This window comes from Protopterus annectens, chromosome 14.part0, assembly GCF_019279795.1.
Source record: "Protopterus annectens isolate FY-2018-M chromosome 14.part0, PAN1.0, whole genome shotgun sequence".
NCBI lineage: Eukaryota > Metazoa > Chordata > Ceratodontiformes > Protopteridae > Protopterus > Protopterus annectens.
The window spans coordinates 141444401-141457325 of NC_056748.1; the positions used below are offsets into that span (position 1 = coordinate 141444401).

Genomic DNA, 12925 nt, shown 5'->3' on the forward strand with positions numbered 1-12925 from the left:
CATACTCTACATAAACAATCTTTCATTACAACGTGTACCGTGTGACGGATACCCTCTGTGTCCTTCAGGACTGACATACTCTACATAAACGATCGTTCATTATGAGTACCGTGTGACGGATCCCCTCTGTGTCCTTCATGACTGACATACTCTACATAAATGATCTTTCATTACAACGTGTACCGTGTGACGGATACCCTCTGTGTCCTTCAGGACTGACATACTCTACATAAACGATCTTTCATTACAACGTGTACCGTGTGACGGATACTCTCTGTGTCCTTCAGGACTGACATACTCTACATAAACGATCTTTCATTACAAAGTGTACTGTGTGATGGATACTCTCTGTGTCCTTCAGGACTGACATACTCTACATAAACGTTCTTTCATTACGTGTACCGTGTGACGGATACCCTCTGTGTCCTTCAGGACTGACATACTCTACATAAATGATCTTTCATTACAACGAGTACCGTGTGACGGATACCCTCTGTGTCCTTCAGGACTGACATACTCTACATAAAAGATCTTTCATTACAACATATACTGTGTGATGGATACTTTCTGTGTCCTTCAGGACTGACATACTCTACATAAATGATCTTTCATTACAACGTGTACTGTGTAACGGATACTCTCTGTGTCCTTCAGGACTGACATACTCTACATAAACAATCTTTCATTACAATGTGTACTGTGTGATGGATACTCTCTGTGTCCTTCAGGACTGACATACTCTACATAAACTATCTTTCATTACAACGTGTACTGTGTGACGGATACTCTCTGTGTCCTTCAGGACTGACATACTTTACATAAACGATCTTTCATTACAACGTATACTGTGTGATGGATACTCTCTGTGTCCTTCAGGACTGACATACTCTACATAAACAATCTTTCATTGCAACGTGTACCGTGTGATGGAAACTCTCTCTGTCCTTCAGGACTGACATACTCTACATAAACGATCTTTCATTACGTGTACCGTGTGACGTATACTCTGTGTCCTTCAGGACTGACATGCTCTACATAAACAATCTTTCATTACAACCTGTACTGTGTGATGGATACTCTCTGTGTCCTTCAGGACTGACATACTCTACATAAACAATCTTTCATTACAACGTGTACCGTGTGACGGATACTCTCTGTGTCCTTCAGGACTGACATACTCTACATAAACGATCTTTCATTACAAAGTGTACTGTGTGATGGATACTCTCTGTGTCCTTCAGGACTGACATACTCTACATAAATGATCTTTCATTACAACGTGTACCGTGTGATGGATACTCTCTGCGTCCTTCAGGACTGACATACTCTACATAAACGATCTTTCATTACAACGTTTACCATGTGATGGATACTCTCTGTGTCCTTCAGGACTGACATACTCTACATAAACGATCTTTCATTACAACGTATACCGTGTGATGGATACTCTCTGTGTCCTTCAGGACTGACATACTCTACATAAACGATCTTTCATTACGTGTGCTGTGTGATGGATACTCTCTGTGTCCTGCAGGACTGACATACTCTACATAAACGATCTTTTACAGTTCCTTGCTATTCTACTGCAGACGACAATGACAGTTATAAGCAATACACCATACCATGTACACAATTTACACAATTACTGAAATACATTTGTTAAATAAAATGTTTTACATGGCAAGACACTGTGTAACAAACCTGGAACAGAAGGTTCTGTTTTGTCTCAGTATCATGTGGTAAAAAGGAAGGAACATTGACTTAGTACAAAAGTTTGTCATGAAGGCTGTTATGTTTTGGGGTATAGCTCAAGAACCACATTAAATATTAAAAGGTTGGAAAACATGCTATAAAATAAACAGCCAATAAACCATGCCTTCAACAAAAAACTGACAATAACCGTGGCTTACACTATCGCCATTCTATCTAAATAAAAAGAAAACATGCTTCAGTTGTGTATGTCCAACATAAATCACACCAGGGAGACTTGATATGGAGGTTACTGTTGTTTGCAGCAATACAAAAGCAGAGAACTGTACAACAGGATTTATGCAGGACATGTCAGCCAGTAGATAAAGCAGTTAAACAATGTCACATTAGTCTGGCAGGTCCAATGATGGACATTTTGTGGAACAGGATTTTAAATATAAGAATCAACAGCACTTAAAATGAATGCATTAAAATAGCTGAAAGTGCAAAGCTATAATGAAACAGAAAGAAATATTATGAGTTCCAAGGCAGAGTTTTCTTTTAAATTACATAAACTGAAGAAATAAAGGTTCATTTCACGTACCTTGATGAGACTATGTAAGAATGTAAGAAATATTATAAGTAGTATTGAATTAACTGTATACATCACATTACCTTTATATAAGGAAAATGTCATCACAATACACGGCTGCATGTTAGTACATTTTTAAAATACTACTGATAATTATGTTCCATATACTGATGCCACAAAACATTCCAAAAATGTATAAGCATTTTCTAATGGACAAATAATACAGGCATAGGATATAAGCTTTCTTGCCATAAGATAAAGTAGTTTCTGATCCATTACCTCTAAAACGTTGACAGGAGTGAGTGTCTTTTAGGAGTATAATTACACACCCCTAAGGTGTGAACCTACAACAGTGATGCGGGGGGATGAAGCCCTGATTACATCCCAGACAACCTGAGTTTGAATAGTGGCTTATGTGCCTGATGGCATAAATAGGGAAGGTGTGGATGCCCATCAGGAGGTGTACATGCCCAAACATCCCACTCAGAGGCCGGGGTCAAGTGCGGTGATGTTGTCCATTGAAGGCAGACCTGTCATTGAGTAACACATGGAAGCACTGGTGATAAGCCAATGTAACCTGCTGCATGCCTTAACCTGTGACAAGATGAGAATGCACAGGGGATGGTCTCTAGGAAAAAACCCTCAATCCTTGCAGTGTGATACTGTTCCAAACTGTTACAGTCTCCTCACAAGCCCATAACACAGTTCAAATGGTTTACTATCAAAATCCCAAATGCAGATGCCCTGCAAATGGGATATTGGACAGCAGATGGTTGAGTGCCATGTTACCAACCATAGGTAGTTCATATCAGCAAATGCCACTGTGCATTCACTGATATGAGGTTGATCTAAGGGCTAGAGATGGCAGTACAGTGCGTATCGGGACATTCATCCCTTTCCTCACTGTAGTATGACCTCAAAGTTGGAAGATATAGTTAGCAGGGGGAGTGTGGGGGCTTGACCCCCTGAAAACATGTGATGTGACTTCCGCACTCTTTCATGTGTTCAACATTAACATCAACTTTGTAGTTGTCGAGTATATGAGTCGATGTTGTGAGCACACTTTATTTCATGATTCGGGTTCGGGCATTACTTTCATGTTTATGACTGGGAATACAATTGTTTTTTGACATTTTAATAGTAAACTGGGTCAAACTTTGTCTGAGGAAAAGATGGCTGGGTTTGGTAGACCTGGTGGACAACGTGATGCACCTAGGAATAGCCAATGGACAGCTGCAGGAACCCAAAATGTACATACTTACTTACATTTCTAGCAGCAGGTGAGCTGAACCCAGACAGGATGAATGATCTGCAAGACAAGTGGCTTAAATTTAAGGCAGCTCAGTGAAAGAAACCACATAAAGGGCGGCTAAACTGAACGTGCATGCAGTTGGTGGAGTGTGCCTAGACGGACAGATAGTGCTCCGTCTTTCCCATGATTCAAAAAGTCAAAAAGTTAGTTTACAGAGAAACTAAAGGAAGCACTGAAATGTTAAAACAAGCTTTTGTGTTCGCAGCCATAAACGATCTTAGTACTGCAGCTAGCATACATCAAAGTGCTGCGTTACAGTCATTATTACAGAGGCAGCCTTGTTTTGTACATGCACTAAGAGACCAAAATCTGATCCTGACTTACCAATGGAACTCATTCGCATACAGTGCAATATAGGCCTTCTGACAGATGACAGTGGTCAACAAGGTGACAGCCAATAAAACACTGCATGACATCACAAACCATAAAGAAAAACCTTAAAGGAAGTAGTACATCATACGATGCCTCACCCATAATCAGAGACATGGTCTTCAATGTTGTTTTTCCCTCACAAACTTTTCCACTGGCATCAGAAAATGGAACCATCAAACAGAAAAAAAGAAAGCATTGAGGAGAAAAAGACCACTTAACATGACATAGTGGAACATATGACCTAACTGTGGAACACGCTAGAAGCTGTACTACGAATAATAATAAGTGCACAAGACCAGGGCAGATTAAGCACAAGTCTACATTTATAAAAGAGATGTGAAAGCTCTGATGTTCTGCCCAAGACACCAGGTAACGTTTCTCATTGCGGCAAATGCATGAGTTTATGATGTAATAGACAGAGTACGTCTACCTGACTTTTAGGTACCCCAGCCTGACAAACCAATTAAAAAAAAAGCCGAGGTAGGCTTCCAGCCATAGGGCAGCTGCTTGTAAGTTGATACGGGTTACTGGAACTAACTTTATATTAGTGGTTAAAAAAAAACAACAAACACTTATTCAACAAAATGAAGGGCAAGAAGAAAAGGACAACACAATAAAGATGTTTTCCTTTTACCGAGCTGGATAAAAGCCAAAATTATGCAACCGTGGCAACAATGAAAACAAAGAATGTAGTACACACAGATTTACTCAGGAAAACATGATGACATTACAATAAAGTGAAAAAAGATACAGGACCTACAAGGAGACTTAAGAGTTATAGCATGAGTCAAGAAGCCCCACTGGGCTGGTGTCCAAGCCAGACAGAACCATTCATTTTAGAAACAGGGATTAGGTAGCTACACCCCAGTTCCTAGTTGTAGTGCATTAAAAAGGAGGTGTCCTGCCAGGCCCCTCATAAGCTTCATGGTAACAAAATGATACTGAATTATGACTGCTTTCACACAGACAACAAAACAGAAGATGGCATTTCATACTGGATGGAGAAAATTATTCTAAAACCATCTTCTACACCCAGAGTTATTACACAGATGTGTACTTTGAATATTTAGACATCAAGTGGATTGTGTGTGTTATCTAATCATGTTTCTAGTGTTTTTCCACTCCCTTTGGGAGGGTGGGTGACAGCAAATCCATTCTACTGTTCCACTGACCTGAAAAATGTCAAGTATGCAGGGTACACTTTGGTAAGGGGGTCTTCTTAACTCAGAGATGGAAAAAGGGGCAGAACACCAGAGGCTAACCTCAAACAATGAGCAAAACTGAAATGCAAAACTTTGCTGGGTCCAACAATTTGCTATTAGTACTTAAAATCTTTCTTAGTATGGCTGCCCTTCTTATAGGCATAACTATAGCACAGTGCCCTAATTTTATGAAACAGACTGAAAAGATAGATCTAGGATTCCCTTTGTTTTAAGTGGCCATCTTCACTTATATCTAAATACATAATTTTTGACAAGAACTCGGAATAAGAACAAGAATTCAGACAGCTGCCTCAGATGTTTGTCTGGGGGATGTACTGACAGAAGTGACTAGAAATGACCTACTGATTTATCTAAACAGATGTTGTACAACATGGAGAAATTATCTCTGTGATTCAGAGGAAGGTGTGGCCATCTAGTCACTCAAATGGCCTCCACAACTTCCCCCATGGCTGGACTTGTGACTCACAGCTGTCCATGCACCTCTGCAATGCTTACACAACTCAAGAAATGACCCCAAGGGTAAGCTGGTAAAGCAAAGCTTTGTGCCTACATAACACCCAGAGTCAATCTGTAGGTTTTGAGAAAGTGAAAACATGTGGCATGGGTGTCATGTGGCTAATATACTTCTGTTAAGCCAAAAGCTCAAAATGTGCTGACAGAATCAATGTCTCTTTCTAGGAATGGTAACACCAGATCTGTGTGCCTGATGTAAAACCCTTAAGTCTGTTTTTTTTAAATAGCAATACTTCACCATTTGGATTAATATCAAGGCAGTTAATCCCCAAGAAAAATAAGGAATTGCTGAACATGAAAAGGAAACCAGAGACGCTTTGTAAACTGAAAAAGAAACAGAAAGACTGGAAGTCGTGTACTAAGTGAGAACAGTTTTAAATGGACATTCTACTGACCCGCAGGTATCGTGTCTTGAGTGAGGGACTAACCCGTACCTGTCACACACTGGGAGACTGACGCAGAGTGAAATGCAATGTGTGCACGAAGAAGGCGCTTCTAGAGACTCCAACGTTTAAATGGACCTTATAGGTTTCCTTTTTATCTGAATGAAAGAAGAGTATAGTATAATGCAGCAATGCTGTTTGACACTGAATGCATTTTGGTAATGCAAAATACAGTTTGATGCAGTTTGTGTAGCAGGTGGTGAGCTGAATGACAGTGTAAAGCTAATACGTTGGAACAAGGAGCCAAAGTCGTCTATGTACGTATGTAAAACACACACAGAAGAAGTTATCAGGGACCTGGGGACCCAGGTTGATAGTAGTCTGTCATTCGACACCCATGTAGCTAAAGTAGTTAGGAAGTCCTTCTACATTGCCCACCTTATCATGAAGGGATTCTCATCTAGATCAAGGGAGGTCATAGTCTCCCTTTACTCATCACTCATCAGACCAATGATTGAGTACAATGCCCCATTCGGAATGTATCTGACCCGACACTTGCAGCAGCTGGAGAGGCCACAAAAGTTCCTCACCAAAAGGATAAGGGGTCTCAAAAATCTGTCCTATGCTGCCCGACTGAAAGAACTCCAGCTCTATTCAGTCGCACGCTTGCTCAGAGGTGACCTTTGCCTAACATACAAGGCCATGTCAAACCCAGATTTGATGAATATGCTTCATCTCAAAAAATCTAGATCCATCAGAGCCACAAGGGCGGGAGACTTAAACCTCGACACGGCTATTAATAGGACGTGCTGGAGGGATAGATTCATCACCCAAAGACTCCCTATGCTGTGGAATAAAATCCCGGTACATGTGAGGCAGAGCACCTCGCTGGCCTTGTTCAAGAGAAATCTTGACCAATGGATGGGAGATCGCAGATATACCCCAGGAATTACCTCAGTGTCACTGCTCGACAGAGGCACAGCAAAATAATGGGTATAGTTCCCTATACTAAAGGGGTGGCGTAAGCCACAAAAAAATGGGCTAGGCTTATAAATGCCCTCGGGCAGATAGCCTAGTATGAACTTATGAACCTATGAACCTATGAACAAACACACACACACACACACACACACACACACACACACACACACACAGCTTCTACAAAAACAGTGTAAACAGCTATAACATACCAAATATATTCACAGTTTCTTCCATTTGAGCCAATCAGGAAACATATATACTGGACTGAAGTGATCACATGCAAAAAGGTGAATAAGCTGGTGTATGGCAAAGTTACATATACCATATTACAATATATTAATTATAATATATGCATATTTAACAAGTTTAACGCTTAAAGTTACATATACCATATTACAATATATTAACTATAATATATGCATATTTAACAGGTTTAAAGCTTAAAGTTACATATACCATATTACAATATATTAATTATAATTTATGCATATTTAACAGGTTTAAAGCTTAAAGTTACATATACCATATTACAATATATTAATTATAATTTATGCATATTTAACAGGTTTAAAGCTTAAAGTTACATATACCATATTACAATATATTAATTATAATTTATGCATATTTAACAGGTTTAAAGCTTAAAGTTACATATACCATATTACAATATATTAATTATAATATATGCATATTTAACAAGTTTAACGCTTAAAGTTACATATACCATATTACAATATATTAACTATAATATATGCATATTTAACAGGTTTAAAGCTTAAAGTTACATATACCATATTACAATATATTAACTATAATATATGCATATTTAACAGGTTTAAAGCTTAAAGTTACATATACCATATTACAATATATTAATTATAATATATGCATATTTAACAAGTTTAACGCTTAAAGTTACATATACCATATTACAATATATTAATTATAATATATGCATATTTAACAGGTTTAAAGCTTAAAGTTACATATACCATATTACAATATATTAACTATAATATATGCATATTTAACAGGTTTAAAGCTTAAAGTTACATATACCATATTACAATATATTAATTATAATTTATGCATATTTAACAGGTTTAAAGCTTAAAGTTACATATACCATATTACAATATATTAATTATAATATATGCATATTTAACAAGTTTAACGCTTAAAGTTACATATACCATATTACAATATATTAATTATAATATATGCATATTTAACAGGTTTAAAGCTTAAAGTTACATATACCATATTACAATATATTAACTATAATATATGCATATTTAACAGGTTTAAAGCTTAAAGTTACATATACCATATTACAATATATTAATTATAATATATGCATATTTAACAAGTTTAACGCTTAAAGTTACATATACCATATTACAATATATTAATTATAATATATGCATATTTAACAGGTTTAACTCTTAAAGTTACATATACCATATTACAATATATTAACTATAATATATGCATATTTAACAGGTTTAAAGCTTAAAGTTACATATACCATATTACAATATATTAACTATAATATATGCATATTTAACAGGTTAAAGCTTAAAGTTACATATGCCATATTACAACATATTAACTATAATATATGCATATTTAACAGGTTTAACTCTTAAAGTTACATATACCATATTACAATATATTAACTATAATATATGCATATTTAACAGGTTTAAAGCTTAAAGAACTAATTAAAAGACTACAGCGAAATCCCAGATTTGGAAGTTCCGCTTATTTTTACTGAAGACAAGAAAGTGTGAGGTTTAACATCCCTTATCCTTCCAATATGCATAATACACAAAACACACAACGTACAAATGAAACCTGTGTTTCATTCACAGTACAAATTGTTGAACAACAATCGCTGAACAATAAATGAGGGGAGATGACTTAAATGCTAAAGCAATAAATGCAGTAATATAACCATACCATTTCTAAATGTGATACTTCAAAACAAAAGGAAAGCCATGTTTTATTTTAATGTTACTACTCTTGACAAATAGGGTTAAGGGTATGCCCAACCCACTGTTTCATTCAGCTCTGACAGACTATGTATTCAATCTATCCATGCAGCCATTACTTCCTTTGGCCTATTCAGGGCTACAAATAAACTTCAAAAATATTCCATAAAAAAATGGAAATATGGTAGAGAACTGATTCTGGACAGGGTGCCAGTCCATTAGAGACAGAATGCTGTCTGCCTATTACTCACCAGTAATGGTTAGGCTCTGCATGAAGAAAACATATCACATACCATATGTGACTGGAACTGGGTGGGCATAAGAGCCATATATCCAAAGGTGTACTTTTCTCCATCATGGACAACTTTGGAAACATCAGGCCAGATTCATTAATACCTGCACTAAGTGTATACCTTCTGGAGTGAACATACAACACAAGTACAACTAACACCTTCTTCCTCCTAATTTTAGTTTTTCTAATAATTTTCTTGCAGGGTTAAATTTTGAGGTGGGGGGGGGATATAAATGTCACCACAAAGTGAAGACTCCTTGTACAATTAATGTAATTATTCTGACGGACTAGAAAGCAAAAATATGTGCTAAGGATGTTTTTGAACACAGACCATGTACACTTGGTATACACTTAGTGTAGGTGTTACTGAATGTGGCCTGTTATTTATATTTTCCTTAATACTTCTGAGTGGATAGCAAAGATCACAAAACTGAGGGCTAGCACTATACACCTTTGATTCTTGAGTTTGTTTACTAGTAGGAAATCTCAGAGAGTGTGGGCACAGAAAGTAACAGAAAGAAACACACAATGAGATAATAAAGAAAAAGGTGTAAGTGGTGCAGAACATCTTTCAGACACATCTTTGGCTTAGACAGGAGTTTGTCTCCCATGTTACCCGAATGTGTCTCAGAAACCATTGTATATTCCTCCTTACTCATGAGGGTCTTCAGTTTCCTCTGCTCCTACTTGCCACCACCATTATGCAGTTACTTCATTATACACTCACCTCTTCCTTTAAAGTTGCCCAAATTCACTCCTCTCCACTTTGCCTACACTAATACCATCCATTTCTCTTCCCATATACTCATTGGGGCTCCTATTTTCCTCCCATCTTCTCTAGCTGTTCATCAATTTTCCTCTTTTATTAACTTGCATTTCCACATCTTTTATCTTGTAATTGTTAATTTCATCCTTTTTACTGGCTACACAGGTAATAAATGCTACACAGGTTTGTTTGTTTGTGTCTTTCGGCTTTTCCCAGTTAGGGGTTGCCACAGCGGAACTCCGGTCCGCTAATGATTGGCAGTTGACTTTTACGTAACGGCTTGCCAGGCCTGACGCACAACCTTCAACGAAGGTACGCCCCTTCACGCATGTCTCCACACAGAAGACGCTCTAGCTGAGAATCGAACCGGATAGCATCTTACTGTGAGGCGACAACGCTACCGCAGCACCACCACCGTGGGTAATAAATGCTACACAGGTAATGAATGCTATTTAGTTCCTTTATACCTATTCTATTACTGAAGTATTTCTACCCTTAATACAGTACGGGTCAGCCATCACATCTCATGAATGTCAGGGAGAATCCTTAGATTTCTCCTAGTGCCTTTTTTATACTCGCCTGCCTTTTCTGAGACCAAACTTAGCAGCATAATTGATTGTCTTTCTTGGGGACTTTTGCGGTCAATGCGGGTGTAGCCCCGCTCTACTCGGGCTCACTTCACTCCCCTAACCTAACCCCATTTCCACCCACCATTACTTCAATTACATTTATTCTCTCCAGTCCCTCCCCTTCCTGTCCATTTCAACCAGTCATAATCCACTTCCTTCCTGCTACATCACTTCCTGTTTCTCAAAACAGCCTTTCCACACACCCCCTCACCTTTACTCCCCAGCCAACCTATTATGTTAGTTTTATACTTGACCTTACCAATTCTGACACTGCTCTCTGCTCTAACCTCCTATCACACCAACCTTTCCCAGAATCTCATACACTCCCTTACTACATGTATCCCAAAATCACCCCCTCCAGCTCACTTCTTAATCTCCCCATCTCTCTTCAACCTCTCCATTAACTGCTTTCATAAACTAACTATATTAGAGAACTACCCTCTTTCCTATAAAATCAAACCAAAACTACAATTCCATCTCCTGTTACAAACTAAGTTAACTTCAATTCCAAGCAACTTACTTCTAGCTGGTAACATATACCCCAAGCCAGGCAACCCTCACCTTCCCATAATCTTACACCCCACATTCCCTCCTCCAATCTCCTATCTCCCCACTTACCTCACCCCCCCCATCCTCCCCTCCTACCAAACCTCACTACACAAACACCTCTCTATCTATTCCCTAAATATTCAAAGCCTCACTACAAAATCCCTGAGATGCATTTGTGGATTGCCCAAACCACCCCCTCAATCCTAGCCTTATCTGAAACTTGGCTAAAGCCCCACATAACAAACAGGTAAATATTTCCACCCAGCTATAATATCTACCGCTCTGACAAAATTTCAAAAAATGGTGGTGGCGTTGCCATCCTATATTCTAGTAGCCTTAACCTTTCACCTATCACAATCCCTACTGCAGACTTCCACCCAACTGAAACTATCATCCTAAATTGCCATTTAAACCCTCACAAGAAATTTGTCATTGCCTCCATACATATCCCCCAGAAAAGAATATTCCAACCCTGGAATCTATCCTATCCTGGTTCTCACACAGTATACCATACAAAACCCTCATCCTAGGTGATGTTAACATCAACTGGACCAAACTTACTACTGACTCTCCACAACTTCGCATGAACCTACAGGGTTTCCACCAACTGATAACATCCCCCATCCGCCTGCACACTGCCTCTTCTTCCAACTCTGCCACAGACTGGATCCTCACTAACTCTTCTCCTTACCACACCCCAGCTACCTTGCCAAACTCATTAAGTGACAATCTTCCTACTTCCATCCTACGGCACTCCACCCAAGTACCTAAACCACACTCTTCTAGGGACTGTGGTAAACTGTACAACTTTAATACCACCCAATTCATTTCAGTTCTCTCTAGTACTGACTGGTGCATCCTCAAACAGATCCCTCTCACGGAATCTGCACTTAAATTTAATAAAATATTCCTAGATACCCTTAACTCCCTTCCCCTACCAAGAGAATTAAAACCAAATCTAATTTTGCTCCATGGCTTCCTAAGGAAACCAGATCCCTTATGTATAAATGTGACAGTACTTGGAAAGTCTGGACTAAGTCCAAAGAACCTCCCCTGTTACAAAAGTACAAAGAACTTTGGAATCTCATCAAAAAACATGTATACAGTGACAACAAATTCTATTTCAGCTCTCCACAGATGAACAGCAAAACCAATCCATGGAAATTCTGGACTACCCTAAATAAACTCCTCAGTCCTGGATGCCCTTCCAACCCCTCCCCTTTTCCTAATAACACTCCTCTAGAAACTGCTACCCTTTCTCAACAGACACTTCATTGACACTGTCCAGAAACTTACACCCTCTAACACAAATACCCCCTCTACCCCTCCCAACCCTCACAACAATAACCGCTTCACCGTTCACCAGTTCCTACTTCCTACATTAAATCACTCCTACTGAGGCTTAAACCCTGAAACCCTGCTCTCCCTCCTCCGATAATCTCACATCCACTTTCCTCAAACTAGACGCTGAATCCATAGCCTATCCAGTATCCCTGTTAATCAACAGATCTATTATAGCCTACCCAGTATCCCTTGTAATCAATAGATCTATTATAGCCTACCCAGTATCCCTTGTAATCAATAGATCTATTATAGCCTACCCAGTATCCCTTGTAATCAATAGATCTAT

General features: G+C 38.5%; 1 protein-coding gene across 1 annotated transcript in view; it reads right to left on the reverse strand.

The window, feature by feature from the left end:
- ATRNL1 (attractin like 1) overlaps nucleotides 1-12925 on the reverse strand; it is a gene marked incomplete in the record, with an annotated part of 6064901 nt that overhangs the window by 1608180 nt on the left and 4443796 nt on the right.